Source organism: Saimiri boliviensis, chromosome 7 (genome assembly GCF_048565385.1).
Source record: "Saimiri boliviensis isolate mSaiBol1 chromosome 7, mSaiBol1.pri, whole genome shotgun sequence".
NCBI lineage: Eukaryota > Metazoa > Chordata > Mammalia > Primates > Cebidae > Saimiri > Saimiri boliviensis.
This window is the reverse complement of record NC_133455.1, coordinates 99,541,339-99,560,374: the sequence shown is the minus strand read 5'-3', so window position 1 is coordinate 99,560,374 and position 19,036 is coordinate 99,541,339. Positions and strand designations below refer to the sequence as shown.

Genomic DNA, 19,036 nt, shown 5'->3' with positions numbered 1-19,036 from the left:
CAAAAAAGAGCCCACATAGTAAAGACAATCCTAAGCAAAAAAGAAAAAAAAAAGAAAAAGAAAAAGAAAAGCTGCAGGCAACATGCTATCTGACTTTAAACTATACTACAAGGCTGCAGTAACAAAAACAGCATGATACTGGCACTAAAACAGAGATATAGACCAATGGAATAGAACAGAGGCCTCAGAAAAAAATGCCACACATCTACAATCATCTTATTTTGTCAAACCTGACAAAAACAAGCAATGGGGAAAGGATTCCCTACTTAATAAATGGTGTTAGGGAAACTAGCTAGCCATATGTGGAAAGGTAAAACTGGATCCCTTCCTTACACCTTGTACAAAAATTAACTCCAGATGGATTAAAGACTTAAACATAAGACCTAACATCATAAAAACAAAGAAAACCTAGGCAATACCATTCAGGACAAAGGAATAGGCAAAGACTTCATGACTAAAATACCAAAAGCAATGGCAACAGAAGCCAAAATAGACAAATGGGATCTAATTAAACTAAAAAGCTTCTGCACAGAAAAAGAAACTATCATTAGAGTGAACTGGCAACCAACAGAATGGGAAAAATTTTTGCAATCTACCCATCTGACATGGGGCTAATATCCAGAATCTACAAAGAACTTAAATTCACAAAAACCAACCAACAAACAAGAAACCCCATCAAAAAGTGGGCAAAGGATATGAACAGACACTTTGCAAGAGAAGACATTTATGCAGCAAACAAATGAAGAAAAGTTTATCATCACTGGTCATTAGATAAATGCAAATCAAAACCACATTGAAATACCATCTCAGGCTAGTTAGAATGGTGATCATTAAAAAAATTGGGAAACAACAGATGCTGGAGAGGATGTGGAGAAATAGGAATGCTTTTACACTGTTGGTGGGAGTGTAAATTAGTTCAACCATTGTGGAAGACAGTGTGATGATTCCTCAAGGATCTAGAACCAGAAATACCATTTGACCCAGCAATCCCATTACTGGGTATATACCCAAAAGATTATAAATCATTCTATTATAAAGACACATGCACATGTATGTTTACTGCGGTACTGTTTACAATAGCAAAGACTTGGAACCAACCCAAATGCCCATCAATAATAGTCTGGATAAAGAAAATGTGTCACGTATATACCATGGAATACTATGCAGCCATAAAAAAGAATGAGTTCACGTCCTTTGCAGGGATATGGATGAAGCTGGAAACCATCATTCTCAGCAAACTAACACAAGAACAGAAAACCAAACACATTTTCTCACTCATAAGTGGGAGTTGAACAATGGGAACACATGGACACAGGGAGGGGAACATCACACACTGGGGTGTTGGGGGAGGGTGGGACTTAGGGGAGGGATAGCATTAGGAGAAATACCTAATGTAGATGACAGGAAGATGGATGTAGCAAACCACTGTGGCACATGTATACCTACATAACAAACCTGCACATTCTGCACATATACCCCAGAGCTTAAAGTATAAAAAAATGTTTTTAAAAATCCTTTGTCTTTTTTTGTGTGCTGGCAGCTGCTGGTCTTGGTTATAATTGTGTTTTCCTGCTAATGGCAATTGGTTGTGCCACTGCAATGACATTTCCTTATTTGTGACAAATGCACGCAACAGTGTGCATTTGTGATACCCAGTGGGTGTTCTAGTTAGTGACCAAGAAAGAGTGTTTGTTTTGTTTTGTTTTTTTTTTTTTTTTTTTTTTTTTTAGAATAAAGAAAAGGAAGAAAGAGAAAGAGGAAGAGGGAGAGAGGATGGGGGTATTGCTTTATTGCCCAGGCTAGAATGCAGTCCAAATATGGGTATGCCTATAATTGTCCTTAATAATGGAGACATGAAAGAAAATGAGGGAAGAGAATAACAAACAAGGAGCCAACCAAGATTTCATTTAAACTTCTAAATTGATATGATGTGGTACTGATAAGAGTGTATATTTTGTATATTTAAAGTGGAGAGTTCTGTAAATGTTAATTACATTTACTTGTTCCAGATCTGAGTTCAAGACCTGAATATCGTTGTTAATTTTCTGTCTCATTGATCTGTCTAATATTAATGTTGAAGTCTCCCACTATTATTATGTGGGAGTCTAAGTCTCTTTATAAGTCCTGTATGTCTAGGTATTCCTGTATTGGGTGCGTATATATTTAGGATCTTTAGCTCTTCTTGTTGTTGCATTGATCCTTTTATCATTATATAATGTCCTTCTTTGCTTCTTTTGATCTTTGTTGCTTAATTGTAACTTCTGCTTTTTATTTATTTATTTTAGCTCTCTGTTTGGTTGGTAAATCTTTCTCCATCCCTTGTTTAGAGTCTTTGTGTATCCTTGAATGTGAGATGGATCTGGATGCAGCATACTGATGGGTTTTAGTTTTTTATTCAAATTGCCTGTCTTTGGATTGGGGGATTTAGTCAATTTAAATTTAGAATTAATAATAATATATGTGAGTTTAATACTGTCATTAGCTGGCTATTTTGTCCATTAGTTGATGTAAATTCTTCATTATATTGATGCTCTTTTTGATAATTTTTTTAGAAAGGCTGATACTGTTTGTTCCTTTCATATGTGTAGTGGTTCTTTCAGAAGCTCTTGCAAAGCAGGCCTGGTGGTGATGAAATCTCTGAGTGCTTGCTTATTCACAAAAAACTTTATTTTTCCTTCACATGTGAAGCGTAGCTTGGCTGGATGTGAAATTCTGGGTTGAAAGTTCTCTTCTTTAAGGATGTTGAATATTGGCCCCCACTCTCTTCTGGCTTGTAGGGTTTCTGCTGAGAGATCTGCTGTAAGTCTGATAGGCTTCCCTTTGTGGGTAACCTGACCTTTCTCTCTGGCTGCCCTTAGTATTTTCTCCTTCATTTCAACCCTGGTGAATCTGACGATTATGTGCCTTGGAGTTGCTCTTCTTAAGGAATATCTCTGTGGTGTTCTCTGTATTACCTGGAGTTGAATATTATCCTGCCTTACTAGGCTGGGAAAATTTTCCTGAATAATGTCCTGAAGCGTATTTTCCAGCTTGGATTCATTCTCTTCGTCACATTCAGGTACACCTATCAAGCGTAGATTAGGTCTTTTCACATAGTCCCATATTTCTTGGAGACTTTGCTCGTTCCTTTTTATCCTCTTTTCTCTCGTCTTGTCTTCTTGTTTTATTTCATTGAGTTGATCTTCGACCTCTGATATCCTTTCTTCTGCTTGATCAATTCGGCTGTTAAAACTTGTGCATACTTCACGTAGTTCTCCTATTGTGTTTTTCAGCTCCATCAATTCACTTATTTTCCTCTCTAAATTTTGTATTCTTGTTGACATTTCATCAAACCTTTTTTCAAAGTTCTTAGTTTCTTTAGATTGTGTTAGAACAAGTTCTTTTAATTCACAGAAGTTTCTTATTATCCACGTTTTGAAGCCTGCTTCTGTAATTGGAACCCATTCGTTCTCCATCAAGCCTTGTTTCGTTGCTGATGAGGAACTGGGATCCCCTGCTGAGGAAGAGGCGTTCTGATCTTGGGTATTCTCAGCCTTTTTTGACCGTTTTCTTCCCTTCGTTGTAGATTTATCCATCTGTGGTCTTTATAATTACCGTCTTTGTAATTGGGTTTCTGAGTGGACGTCCAACTTACTGATTCTCAGCGCCGAAATCTGAGCAACCCACTGCACCGACTAAATCAGCGGCGTTAAGATTGAGGGTGCTTTTCCGACTCTGCACCGAGAACTGTCGCTCCGAGGCGCCGGCAAAACCGCCTCACCGGTCACAAGAGTCGCGCTGGCGACCCGTGGGGCTCCTCCGCTGGGAATCTCCTGGTGCGTGAGCAACAAGAATTCATGTGAAGGTGTGGCGTCCTCTCCTTCTTTGCGCTTTCAATGGGAGCTACAATCCCGAGCTGCTAGTGATCAGCCATCTTGGATCTCTCTCCGGGTGTTTGTTTTTTTGAGAAGCTAATTAGCTCTTAAGGCAATTTTAGCCTGTTGGGGGGACCTTATAAACACTACATTCACCAACTTAACCAAGAAACACATGAATTATCCCCATGCCCCATTATTGATGGAATATGGAGGTAAAATTTTCTGTTTTTAGTATTTCTATTTGGCTTATCCAGGAGTGGAAATGTAAAGGAGGCTATATGGAAATTTATATTTTTGGTCATTGATGGTTAGCTTATTCAGTTTTATTTGAATCTGTGCTTGTATAAACCAGGGATGTCATTTAGAAGATGGAGTAATATCATTTAGGTGTTAGGATTTTGACTGTCTCATCCATGTTTTTAGTTAGAGCTATGTGTTTCAGGTCTTTTATAGAGTGGTTTTCCCAATGCAAAAACAGTCAGGTTAAAAAAAAAAAGTTCAAGGACCAAGAAGTTCATCCCTGAAATCAGATTTCCAAGCCAGAAAGTAGCCCATAAGAAGCCAAGTTCAAACTCAGAACAATGGGAGAAAATGCTCAAAGTTAGAGATGGACCAGGAGCAAATTAAGAATAACTCAAAAGCCAGCAAGGGATAAATCTTAGGTTTTAATTCAGAAACCATTGATTTTGGGGGAGGTGGTGGCTGCTGGTAGAGTGGGGGCATAAATTGAGCCAAAAGTATTAATGGAAAACAGGCATTTATTTTAAACATTAAGTATTCATTAAATAAAATTATATTAGACTTCAAACTAAAAGTTTCAAGATATGACCTTCTCTTCTTCCCTTTTTTAAAAACGACACTAGACTATTTTCAAGAGCTGTCTATACCTTAATGTCTTTGATTCTAAAAGTGGGAATAATAAACTAACTACCTTAATATTGTGAGAGCAAACTTATATTAGTCTTTCTCACACTGCTATAAAAAACTACATGAGACTCGGTAATTTATGAAGAAAAGAGGTTTAATTGACTCATCGTTCTGCAAGCTTAACAGGAATCATGACTGGGAGGCCTCAGAAAACTTACAATCATGGTGAAAGGGGAAGGGGAAGCAAACACATCTTACCACGGTGGAACAGGAGAGAGAGAGCAAATGGGAAAATTCCACACACTTTCATACAACCAGATCTCATGAGAACTCACTTACTATCACAAGAACAGTGAGGGGGAAGTCCACCTCCATGATTCAGTGACCTCCCACCATGCCCTCCCCTAACACATGGAGATTGCTATTCAAGGTGAGATTTGGGTGGGGACACAGAGACAAACCACATCAACTGGAAAATGTACTTATTCCATAACAGTGCTCAATAAATTACTTTGTTATACTTCTATTCCTCGAATTGATTGGGTATTTACATATAACAATGATAAATGTATTAAACCAATATATTACTTTCGTCAATTATTGAAGCAACATTTTCTTGTAACATAATGAAAATAGAATTTGGCCCCGGTTATATTGACTTCTATCATTGTGTTATTTAGTTTTAGACAGTGATTCTTAACCTTGATGAACAGTAGAATTATTATGTGAGCTTTGAAAAAATATCCATGCCCAGAACAATGAAATCAGATTTAGGAATACTAAGACCTAGGCACCAGCATTTTAAAAATTCCTCCAGGTTTTCAATGTGAAATAAGGGTTACCAATTACATTTAGGGAAACTAGCTTGTAAACAAGTTGATAATATACTTTTGTTCACTGGGCTAGTATACCATAGATTTTTCATCAGTGTCTTATTCTGAGAAACTGTTTATTGAAGGATGAGAATCAGGATAAGAAAGCTCCAATCCCTTGAAATGCACTTTGGAAAATGTTATACCTATCTCATGTTGCCAAACCTCATGAGGCATCCAAGATTGGCAAATTCTTCTGATATAAATTGAAACTGCATTCCTTTCTCTTTCTTGGGAAAGGAATTTGGAAAGTATCCATGCAGCATGTAGTCTACCACAAAACTCTAGCAAAACTTCAGTCATTTTATTAAAGAAAAATACTTCAGTTACACACATTTTTCTATAGAAGTGACATTTTTAGAATTTTCTTTTGGCAAACACAATATGGTATCAATGTACAACCACCTTCTACTTTCATCCCATCCAGAATTCAAATAGATCCATTTTCTCTTTAGTTTTCAATGCAAGCAGTGTGGGATTAAAGACAAGACTGCCTATAAATTATGAGGATTGTGTGCATATGCCATTGCTTAAGTACCAGAAGACTAGCTCCAGGCCTGGAATACCAGCTGAGGCTAAACAGTGGGCAAGGCACCAACAAATCCCCAGACAATTTGGAGCAATCCAACCGTTCTGCATAAATCACTGAATGAAAGCTGTATGCAAGTCTTGATAAGAAAACAAACAAAAAAACAAGCTGGAGAAAATGACTGAGGAGGTCACCCAGGGTATATTGCAACTGTTTTGGTGTAAGAAATCAAGGCATGAAAAGTGAGATTCTTCCTCCGTAAAAGTAATCCTCTAGGGTAGTGTTACTTAATGTCTGGTCTGTAGATGACTGGTGGTCCATGAATCATTTGTTGCCAACATGAAATAAATACAGAAACTAAAGGTAAATATTTAGAAACCATATAGCAATATGGCAAAGTAATTTTGTAACTGCCAAATCTAATAAAAATTAGGCTTATATTTTTTAATCTTTTTTTATTTAATTTTTTTGGTAATTTTTCTTCATATGTCTTGCAAACAATCTCAATCAATGACACATTAAAAATAAAAAATAGAATGGATCCTTCACCATGGAGTTCTACTCTAGTTTACCTCACTAAGCAATTTTCTAAAGGTTAGTGCTTAAGGTACAATGTTAAAATAAAATATAAAAAGATGGTGAAATAAAAGCTAGGTAACAATTATATAAATTACACTGCCTCAGTCCTTAGCAGGACACATGTAGCCTTTCAGTCCAGTCCCTCCTTGCCTGTTCTTCATATATTCACCTTTTGCCAATACACATGAAATTAAATCCCCAATCACCTGTAAACAGATTTTAGTTGTTTATATACACTTTGTCTTATTTAAAAGACATTTTAAATAATGACTTATACAAATATTCAAAACTCGCCAAATTAGAAGGAGAAATTTAAATGATTCAAGTGACCACAAAGTACAAATATACCAATTTCTCAAACAATTGTTTTTTACCTGACAGTTACACCAAAAAGAAATTTCTCACCTAAAAACCTATAGAGAAAAGATGATAGTATAGTAGATGAACATTTTGTAATGTGGCAAATATACTAATTTGAATAAATGGCTACAAATCCTTTGACATTCCCAATCTAGAAATAGGGTTTATGAGATTTCCCTTCAACTGGAACTGTTCCAACAAATAGAATAACTCTTGTTCTTGGGGTGTTTCTTCTAAGGGTACTCCCTCTTGGAATCCAGCCTCCATGCTGGGAGGTGCCCAGACAAACTATAGGATTTCTGCGTAGGTCCTCTGGTTGAACCCAGCCTTCAAATTATCTCAGCCTAGGTTCCACACATGTGAGTGAAGAAGCTTCCAGATGATTCCAGTCTCCAGATATTTAAGCAACTTCTATCCATTTGAGTCATTCCCAGCTGTTCTAATCTTTTTAGGAGAGTACACAGATACCATGAAATTGAGGTAAGCCCTCTCTACTCTTCTTTCTTCAAATTCCTAAACCACATAATTCATATGCTTTCGATTTTTGTTCCCACCAAAAACATGTCAAATAGCAATCCCCAATGTTGAAGGTGGGGCTTGGTGGAAAGTGGTTGAATCATGGAGGTCGTCCATGAATGGTTTAGTGCCATCCCTTTGGTGCTGTTCTCATGACAGTGAGTGGTTATTGTGAGATCTGGTTATTGGAAAGTATGTGGTGCCTCCCCCCTTTCTCTCTTGCTCTTGTTCCTGCCATGTGATGTGCCTGCTCCTCTTTTGCCTTCCACCATGATTGGAAGCTTCCCAACAGCTCCCCAGAGACAGAAACCATCATGCTTCTGTATAGCCTGCAGAAATGTGAGTCACTTAAATTTCTTTTCTTTATAGAGTATACAGTTTCAGATATTTCTTTATAGTAATGTGAGAATGGACTAATACAATAATAAAATGGTCATTGCTTTATGCCTTTAAGTTTGGGATGAATTGTTGGGTTGTCTTGCAGATAAGCCGAACAGTGATGATATTTTCACAACATTCTTATATGTAGAGATGGTGATCAGTGCTTCTCCTTATTCAGCCTCTCAGTAGGTACTGTCCCAATCTGAAACAAAGAACAAGTGTTGATGAAATTTTATTAATGGAGAGGTCCTACTTCCTGAAGAAAAGTTTCCTTTTCACAATTCTATGCCTTTGTAAATACAGTCCTTCTGCTGAGAGTGCCCACAACCATGCTCTACCTTCCCTCCACGTCCAGGTATCTGACCTTTCAAGGTTCACCTTAGATGTTTCTTCTCCTATGTTGCCCCTTGACAGTTCCATCCTACCCTGGGGAGAATTAGGGACTCCCTCCTGTCTGCCCCAGAACACTCTGTATTGCACTACTCATACTACTACAGAGTTTACACATCTGCCCTACTGCCTCCCCAACTAGTCTGAGGATTCCTTGAGGGTGAGAATAGCCCTTTTCCTCTTTGACTTGTTTGATCAGGGTATGTGGTATATAACTGGTACTCAAGAAATGCGTGTTATATTCAATGAACATGAACTATGTTAGGTGAACATTTTGCCCTGTGTTCTGATTCCTGGGTTATACACAAGCCAGCAGTGTCCTACACCACCACACAAAGAATTAGAAACCTTGATAAAAAAGACCAGTCAACACAGACTTACACCTACAGAATCTATTTAGTTAACAACTTTTTGCCACAAAGTCTCTTGAGAAGTTACCCTTTTCCAAACAACTTCTTTTAAAAAAAATTTTAGATAGATATTCTAATACATATAAAGTAAATAAGCTTAAATGATATTTTGACAGTGTAGTTTTTTGGAAAAATATGCTATTTTTATTCGAATAGTACACAGTTATCAGTTCTTAATCATGGACTATCAGAACAAATTTGAACTGAGTGCCATGTTTGGATAAACTAAAAGTATTTCATTTTGTCTAAGTATGACTAGAGAGAGGGATGATGAGGGAACATTTTTTGTAATTTTTCTGTCTCTGTGTACTAAATAAATTTTCACATCTTTCCAACTGTTTTCATCTTTAGCTATTATGACTGAAATTGCCTTTCTTTGCTATAACTTTAAATGTTAAGTGTGATATAAGTGCAAGTTAACTATCATCCTCCAAATGGTTGAAAACATTAATAAACAAAATTGTTCAGAGAGCAGAATATGCCTAACAAAGAACAATTGCCTTCTCAACAATCCCCCACCATCACATAAAGCTTTATGTCATTACATTTTATGCACAAACTCTATTTTATTTTCAATTTGATATTTGTTACTTAATGTCATGACAATTGAAAAATATTTCTATTGTTCAATTAAAATATTTTCCTCTCTGTAAAAATGGTTTGGCTATCTTGGGATGGGATAAAATGCTTCTTAAATTTTAAATTAAAATTCATAAAAATGCTTTTACACATAATGACATTTTACTTTGTGGCAGGATTTTTAAGAACAAATTAAGATTCCCAAGTGAAGTCCATTATGAAAGTGCCACTGATAAACTCTGGAATTACTGATGTACAGAGAAAGAAAGGGAGAAGCAGGGAGACAGACTCATTAGGAAGCTTCTTCCATTACTCAGAGAAGAGACAATGGTGGTGTGGATGAAGCTGATAGCAGTGGCGGTGGTGAGTAGTGGTCAGGTTTTGGATATATTTTGAATATAGCACCACCAAGTTTTGCTGTTGGACTAGATACGGACACACACCAATGTGTGAGAAAAGAATCAAAAATAACTTCAAATCCAGTGATATCTAAAGCTTACCTCATGCCATGTAAAAGGTAAATTGAGTTAGAACTAGGATCACAGTGTTTTTTGACATCCATCATGGATTTCTATCCACTCTATTCTGCTACTTCAAAGGAGATCATCTGACATTTGATGTCTCAATAGCCACTTTGTGACAAGAGAACTGGAAATTTTTTTAGTAACTGCAAAGAAGAAGGCCTTTATTGAGATTTTTTATTTGGAAAACTTAAAATATCTATTCTGGAACATTGAGGACCTGCAGCTGCTTTGAGGATGTACTCTAAAGCATTCTAAATCTTTAACCAGTTATTACTGAGGTCAGAGGGAGAAGGAACATTATTTTGATGTCTCTGCAGATTTTCTGGATGACTCAAAATAACTCCACATGGCATAATGGAAAGAACATTCTACTAGGAAGCACACTGGTTTTTAGTTTTCAGTAATACTACCAATTGGATAGTCATAAACTCTCTTAAGATTCAAATGTCTCATCTCTAAAGTAAGGAAACTGAATAAGTAGGATTTTTCAATCTACAGTTGATAAGAATCATGTAGAACATTCCAAGCTGCCCCCAACAGCTGCCTTCTTCAGTTTCTGGGCTTAAAGGAGTATCTCAATCACCTTGTCCTCCTGGTAAAATCAAAGTTCTGAAGACATGCTTTTATGTATTAAAATACTTTCTGAAGTAAATGAGGTATGGGTTATAATTTTTAAAAAAGTTTAAAATAGGAAAACTAGTATTTTTGAGTTTATGCTATGCATCAGGCAAAAGAATAGATATTTTAATAATGTCATTATGTCCTTACAATATGTATATTATATATATATAATATATATTTTATTTATATATATAATTGCATTTTAGGTTCTGGGTTACATGTGAAGAAAATGCAGGATTGTTGCATAGGTACGTATATGGCAATGTGGTTTGCTGCCTCCATCTGTATCACCTATATCTGGCATTTCTCCCCATGTTATCCCAGCCAACTCAGTACCCCACACTGTCCCTCCCATAGTCCCCCCTCCACAGACCTCAAGTGTGTGATGCTCCCCTCCCTGTGTCCATGTGTTCTCATTGTTCAACACCCGTTTATGAGTGAGAACATGTGGTGTTTGATTTTCTGTTCTTGTGTCAGTTTGCCCAGAATGATGGTTTACAGGTTCATCCATGTCCCTGCAAAAGACACAAACTCATCATTTTTTATGGCTGCATAGTATTCCATACTGTATATGTGCCACATTTTCCCTGTCCATTCTATCATTGATGGGCATTTGGGTTGGTTCCAGGTCTTTGCTATTGTAAACAGTGTTGCAGTGAACATATGTGTGCATGGGTCTTTATAATAGGATGATTTATAATCCTTTGGATATATACCCAGTAATAGGATTGCTGGGTCAAATGGAATTTCTATTTCTAGGTCCTTGAGGAAGTGCCACACTGTCTTCCACAATGGTTGAACTAATTTACACTCTCACCAACAGTGTAAAAGTGTTCCTATTTCTCCACATCCCCCCTAGCATCTGTTGTCTCCAGATTTTTTAATGATCGCCATTATAACTGGCGTGAGATGGTATCTCAGTGTAGTTTTGATTTGCATTTCTCTAATGACCACTGATGATGAGCATCTTTTCATGTTTGTTGGTTTCATATGTGTCTTCTTTTGAAAAGTGACTGCTCATATCCTTCACCTACTTTTAAATGGGTTTGTTTTATTCTTGTAAATCTGTTTTAATTCTTTGTAGATTATGGATATAAGTCCATTGTCAGATCTGTAGATTGCAAAATTTTTTCCCATTCTGTTGGTTGCGGGTTCACTCTAATCATTGTTTCTTTTGCTGTACAGAAGCTCTGGAGTTTGATTAGATCCCATTTGTCTATTTTGGCTTTTGTTGCCAATGCTTTTGGTGTTTTAGTCATGAAGTCCTTGCCAATGCGTATGTCCTGAATGGTTTTGCCTAGGTTTTCATCTAGGGTTTTTATGGTGTTAGGTCTTATGTTTAATTCTTTAATCCATCTGGAGTTAATTTTAATTTAATGTGAAAGGAAGAGGACGAGTTTCTGCTTTCTGCACATGGCTAGCCAGTTTTCCCAACATCATTTATTAAACAGGGAATCCTTTCCCCATTGCTTGTTTTTGTCAGGTTTGTAAAAGATCAGATGGTTGTAGATGTGTGGCATTATTTCTGAGGCCTCTGTTCTGTTCCATTGGTGGGTATATCTGTTTTGCTACCAGTACCATGCTATTTTGATTACTGTAGCCTTGTAGTATAGTTTGAAGTCAGGTAGCATGATGCCTTCTGCTTAGCTTTTTTGCTTGGAATTGACTTGGCTATATGGGCTCTCTGTTGGTTCCATATGAAGTTTAAGGTGGTTATTTCCAGTTCTGTGAAGAGGGTCATAGGTAGCTTGATGGGGATAGTGTTGAATCTATAAATTACTTTGGGTAGTATGGCCATTTTCAAGATATTGATTGTTCCTAACCATGAGAATGGAATGTTTTTCCATCTGTTTGTGTCCTTGCTTACTTCGTTGAGCAGTGGTTTGTAGTTCTCCTTGAAGAGGTCCCTTACATCTTTTCTTAGTTGTATTCCTAGGTATTTTATTCTCTTTGTAGCAATTATGAATGGCAGTTCGTTCTTGATTTGGCTCTCGTTGAGTCTGTTGTTGTTGTATAGGAATGCTTGTGAGTTTTGCACACTGATTTTGCATACTGAGACTTTGCTGAAGTTGCTTAACAGTTTCAGGCGATTTTGGGCTGAGACAGTGGGGTCTTCTCAATATACAATCATGTCATCTGCAAGTAGAGACAATTTGACTTACTCCTTTCCTAATTGCATACACTTTATTTCTTTTTCTTGCCTGATTGCTCTGGCTAAAACTTCTAATACTATATTAAATAGGAGTGGTGACAGAGGGCATCTTTGTCTAGGGCCAAATTTCAAAGGGAATGCTTCCATTTGTTGCCCATTCAGTATGATATTGGCTGTGGGTTTGTCATAAATAGCTTTTAGTATTTTGAGATATGTTCTATTGATACCTAGTTTATTGAGATATTTTAGGATGAAGGGCTGTTGAATTTTATCAAAGGCCTTCTCTGCATCCATTGTGATAATAATGTGGCTTCTGTCTTTGGTTCCATTTATGTGGTGAATTATATTTTTAGACTTGAGCATGTTGAGCCAAACTTGCATCCCCGGGATGAAGCCTACTTGATCATAATGGATAAGCTTTTTGATGTGCTGTTGCATTCGGTTTGCCAGTATTTTACTGAAGATTTTGGCATCTATGTTCATCATGGATATTAGCCTTAAGTTTTTTTTTCTTATTGACTCTCTGCCAGATTTTGGTATCAGGATGATGTTGGTCTTATAAAATGATTTGGGAAGAATTCCCTCTTTTTCAATTGTTTGGAATAGTTTCAGAAGGAGTGGTACTAATTCCTCTTTGTATGTCTGGTAGAATTTGTCTGTGAACCCATCTGGACCTGGGCTTTTTTTGTTAGGCTATTAATTGCTGCCTCAACTTCAGCCCTTGTTATTGGTCTGTTCAGAGTTTCAACTTCTTCCTGGTTTAGGCTTGGGACTGTGCAAGTGTCCTGGAATTTATCCATTTCTCCCAGGTTTACTGGTTTATGTGCATAGAGTTGTTTATAGTAATCTCTGATGGTGGTTTGTATTTCTGTAAAATCTGTGGTGATATCCCCTTTATTGTTTTTTATTGCATCTATTTGATTATTCTCTCTTTTCTTTTTTATTAATCTTGCTACAGGTGTATTTTATTGATCTTTTCAAAAAACCAGCTCCTGGATTTATTGGTTTTTTGAAGGGATTTTTTGTTTCTATCTCCTTCAGTTCTGCTCTGATCTTAGTTATTTCTTGTCTTCTGCTAGCTTTTGAGTTTTATTGCTCTTGCTCCTCTAGCTCTTTCAATGCTGATGATAGTGTGTTAATTTTAGATATTTCCATGCTTCTCATGTTGGCATTTATTGCTATAAATTTTCCTCTAGACACTCCTTTAAATGTGAACCAGAAATTCTGGTACGTTGTGTCTTCATTCTCATCGGTTTTGAAGAACATCTTTATTTCTGCCTTCCTTTCATTGTTTATGCAGTCAACATTCAAGAGCCATATGGTCAGTTTCCATGAAGTTGTGCTGTTCTGAGTTAGTTTCTGAAATCTGAGTTCTAATCTGATTGCACTGTGTTCTGAGAGACTATTGGTTATGATACCCATTCTTTTGCATTTGCTGAGGAGTGATTTGTTTCCAATTATGTAGTCAATTTTAGAGTAGGTGTGATGTGGTTTCTGAGAAGAATATATATTCTGTGGATTTGGGGTGGAGAGTTCTGTGAGTGTCCATTAGGGTTGCTTGGCCCAGGTCTGATTTCAAGTCCTGGATATCCTTGTTAATTTTCTGTCTCGTTGATCTAATATTGACAGTGGAGTGTTAAAGTCTCCCATTACTATTGTGTGGGAGTCTAAGTCTCTTTGTAGGTCATTAAGAACTTGCTTTATGTATCTGGGTGCTCCTGTATGGTTGCATATATATTTAGGATTGTTAGCTCTTCTTGTTGCATTGATCCTTTTACTATTATATAAAGCCCTTCTTTATCTCTTTTGATCTTTGTTGGTTTAAAGCCTATTTTATCAGAGACTAGGATTTCAACTCCTGTTTTTTGTTTGTTTGTTTGTTTGTTTTTTGCTCTCCATTTATGTGGTAAATCTTCCCCCATCCCTTTATTTTGACCCTATGTGTGTCCTTGCATGTGAGATGAGTTTCCTGGATACACCTCACTGATGGGTTTTGACTTGTTATCCAATTTTCCAGTCTGTGTCTTTTGATTGCGGCATTCAGCCCATTCACATTTAAGGTTAATATTGTTATGTGTGAATTTGGTCCTGCCATTTTGATGCTAACTGGTTGTTTTGCCCATCAGTTGACACAGTTTCTTGATTGTGTCAATGCTCTTTACCATTTGGTACATTTTTTTGGGATGGCTGGTACTGGTTGTTCCTTTCTATGTTTAGTGCTTCTTTCAGGAGCTCTTGTAAGACAGGCCTGGTGGTGATTAAATCTCTGAGCAATTGCTTGTTCATAAATAATTTTATTTCTTTTTCGCTTATGAAGCTTAGTTTGACTGGGTATGAAATTTTAGGTTGAAAGTTCTTTTCTTCAAGAAAGTTGAATATTGGCCCCCACTCTCTTCTGGCTTGTAGGGTTTCTGCTGAGAGATCCACTGTGAGTCTGATGGGCTTCCCTTTGTGGGTAACCTGACCTTTCTCTCTGGCTGCCCTTAGTATTTTTTCCTTCATTTCAACCCAGGTGAATCTTTTGATTGTGTGCCTTGGTGATCCTCTTCTTGAGGAATATCCTTCTGGTGTTCTCTGTATTTCCTGGACTTGAATATTGGCCTGCCTTGCTAGGTTGGGGAAGTTCTCCTGGATATTATCCCGAAGAGTGTTTTCCAAGCTTGGATTCATCGTCTCCATCACATTCAGGTACACCTATCAAATGTAGAATAGGTCTTTTCACATAATTCTATATTTCTTGGAGGCTTTGTTCATTTCTTTTTACTTTTTTTTTGTCTAATCTTGCCTTTTCATTTTATTTCATTGAGTTGATCTTTTATCTCTGATATCCTTTCTTCTGCTTGGTCAATTCAGCTATTGAAACTTGCATATGCTTCATGAAGTTCTCGTATTGTGATTTTCAGCTCTATCAATTCACTTATATTCCTCTCTAAGCTGTTTATTCATGTTAGCATTTTGTCAAACCTTTTTTCAAGGTTCTTAGTTTCTTTGCATTGGGTAAGCACATGTTCTTTTAGTTCAGAGACATTTGTTATTACCCACCTTCTGAAGCCTGTTTCTGTCAATTCATCAGATTCATTCTCCATCCAGCCTAGTTCACTTGCTGGTGAGGAGTTTTTATCCTTGGAAGAGGAGAGACATTCTGGTTTTGGGTGTTTTCATCCATTTTGCACTGGTTTCTTCCCATGTTTGTGAATTTATCTAACTGTGGTCCTCGTAGTTGGTGACTTTCAGATGGAGTCTCTGAGTGGATATCCTTTTTGTTAATGATGAAGTTATTTCTGTTTTTTAGTTTTCCTTCTAACAGTCAGGCCTCTCTGCTATAGGACTGCTGGAGGTGCACTCCAGACCCTACTTGCCTGGGTATCACCTATAGTGGCTGCAGAACAGTAAGGGTTGCTTCCAGTTTCTTCTGTTATCTTTGTCCCCAAAGGATACCTACCAGATGTCCATCTGAGCTCTCCTTTATGAGGTGTCTCTTTGGATATAGTGGGTCAGGGAGCTGCTTGAGAAGGCAGTCTGTCCCTTATAGGAGCTCAAATTCTGAGCTATGAGCTCCGTTGTTCCATTCAGAGATGCTGAGCAGGTACATTGAAGTCTGCTGCAGAGGAACTCATAACTACCTATTTTCCCAGGTGCTCTGTCCCAGGAAGGTGTGGCTTTATTTTTAAGTTCCTGACATGCTGTTGCCTTTTTTTCAGAGATGCCATGACCAGTGAGGTGTTAGCCTAGTCACAGTCTGCCAGCAGAGGTGTTGCTGAGCTGCCATGGGCTCTGCCCAGCTGCTGTGTGAACTTCCTTGCAGTTCTGTTTATAGAGGTATAGTTAGAACTGCCTTGGTAATGGCTGTCTGCCTCAGTAATCCAGACTGTTTCTTAATGGAGGACTGCCTCAGTAATGGTGGACTGCCTTAGTAATGGCGGACTGCCTCAGTGGTGGTGGACTGCCTCGGTAATGTCAGACGCCCTTCCCCTGACAGAGCTGTACCATGCCAGGTCCAGCTGTGCTTGCTGTGAAACTGTCAATCCAGAGTGTTTCTGATTGTTGGTCTTTGTGGGGGTGGGACCTGCCAAGCCAGATAACCTGGCTCCATGTTTCAGCCCCATTTTTTTCAGTTGAATGGGTGACTCTGTCTCCCAGGCATTCCAGAGATCAGTTGAAATGGCACCCGTATTTATGTGAGTTTTTGTGGGGAGACATGCTGCACTGGCTGAAACAGTCATGCTGGAGACTTATGGCACTTTTCTGATTGGTAATCTCCTGGTCTGTGGGCAGTAAAAATTCATTTGGAAATGTTGTGATCACTCACTGTCTGTATTTTTGCTAGGAACTGCAATCCAGAGCTGTTCCTATTTGGCCATCTTGGATCGTCAGCCATAGGTTTTATTATCTCCTAATTTACAGTATGGACATCAAGGCTTAAAGAGGTTAAGTCATTTGTCTAAGGCCAAACAATGGTGAGTCTGGAGTTTAAACACAAGCTTTTTTGGCTCCAAAACCTTTTTGGTATGATACCAAATTGTTAATACATTATAAAATATTATCAAAAGAGAAAAGGACAAGAATTTACATTTATATGCTTTTATTACAAAGTGCCTTTAGACTACAGATAGGTGTAGAACATCTGGACTGTGAGTTAACTTTCAGGAGACAATAATTTATGTTTACCATTCTGTTCTTTCCTCCAAGTATCCTCCACCAGCAATTGTTAAAGCCATATTCACCCTTCGCCAAAACATGGCAATGATTCCTTCCCAAAAGCCCAAATGTGTGACATTTTCCAGTATGAAACAACTGATTGAGTTGGAATAGGTTGATGTCATTAGTTTATAAAACCAAAAGAGAAGTGTCATTGTTTTGCTTCAAAGGTTGTAGGCAAAATGAAAAAATAAAAAGAGAAGAAAAAAAGAAAATAACAAAAAGGTGTACACAAATTTTATTCTCCTCCCCCCAACACACACTTTTTCTTTTTTTGCCAACAATTTATAATTATTTACTTGTTAATAGATGGTCAAGACACTTTTCCAAAACTTGAATAACAGTGACATGAAAATAGTATAATCAGCTAAAACCCCAATGAGACACACAAAAAATTTTAAACCAGAAAATAAAATTTTTGGTTTTCAGAGGAGAAAAAAGGCAAACAAACAAGGTTAAAAATGAAGCCAATGGGCACTAAAGAGAAGGAAATTTGTAATGAAAATAAACCTGGGGTTATTTTGGCAGGGGTATTTTGAAATAAAACTATGACAAATAAGATTTTCATATTTTAGAAATAAACAAAATGTTAAAAGCTACTGCTAATAGGTAAAATGGCACAACGCCTCATGAACTTTTGTCTAATATTTCATATTGCAAGTCACATGAATTTTATAATTTGCTACATAGTGACAGTCATATTGTCTATACAGAGATGCAGACCAGAGGCCTAGAAATACTGTATTTGAAAATAAGAATATCTTGGTTAGAAAACATTTGAGAGGTAACTTAGTCACTGTTTGGGGCTTGAAAGAACATTCATATGACAAATAGTAATTATTATTTTTTATATATGTATATTTTATTGTACTTTAGGTTCTGTGGTACATGTGAAGAACATGCAGGATTGTTGCACAGGTACATACATGGCAATGTGGTTTGTTGCATCCATCCCCATCACCTATATCTGGCATTACTCCCCATGTTATCCCTCCCCAAATCCCTACACCCCCACTGTCTCTCCCGTATTCCCTGCCCCCACAGACCTCAGTGTGTGGTGCTCCCCTCCCTGTGTCCATGTGCTCTCATCGTTCAACACCCACCTATAAGTGAGAACATGAGGTGTTTGATTTTCTGTTCTTGTATCAGTTTGCTTAGAATAATGGTTTACAGGTTCATCCACGTCCATGCAAAGGACACAAACTCATTGTTTTTTATGGCTGCATAGTATTCCATACCATATATATGCCATATTTTCCCTGTCCATTCTTTAATTGATGGGCATTTGGGTTGGTTCCAAGTCTTTGCTATTGTAAATAGTGCTGCAAAGAAGATATGTGTGCATGGGTCTTTATAATAGAATTATTTATAATCCTTTGGATATATACCCAGTAATAGGATTGCTGGGTCAGATTGAATTTCTGTTTCTAGGTCCTTAAGGAATTGCCACATTGTCTTCCACAATGGTTGAACTAATTTACACTCCCATCAACAGTGTAAAAGTGTTCCTATTTCTCCAAATCCTCTCTAGCATCTGTTGTCTGAAGATTTTTTAATGAACGTCATTCTAACTGTCATGAGATGGGATGTTAATGTGGTTTTGATTTGCATTTCTCTAATGACCAGTGATGAACATTTTTTCATATGTTTGTTGTCCTCATATATGTCTTCTTTTCAAAACTGTCTGTTCACATCTTTTGC

General features: G+C 37.3%; 1 long non-coding RNA gene across 2 annotated transcripts in view; it reads right to left on the bottom strand.

The window, feature by feature from the left end:
- Positions 1-7,162: 7,162 nt before the first annotated feature.
- Positions 7,163-19,036, bottom strand: part of LOC141585010 (uncharacterized) — a 182,838-nt gene continuing 170,964 nt past the window's right edge. For both annotated transcript variants that reach the window (XR_012518292.1, XR_012518293.1), the window contains exon 4: positions 7,163-8,163. This is a non-coding gene — a long non-coding RNA (uncharacterized LOC141585010). The remainder of the gene's footprint in view (positions 8,164-19,036) is intronic.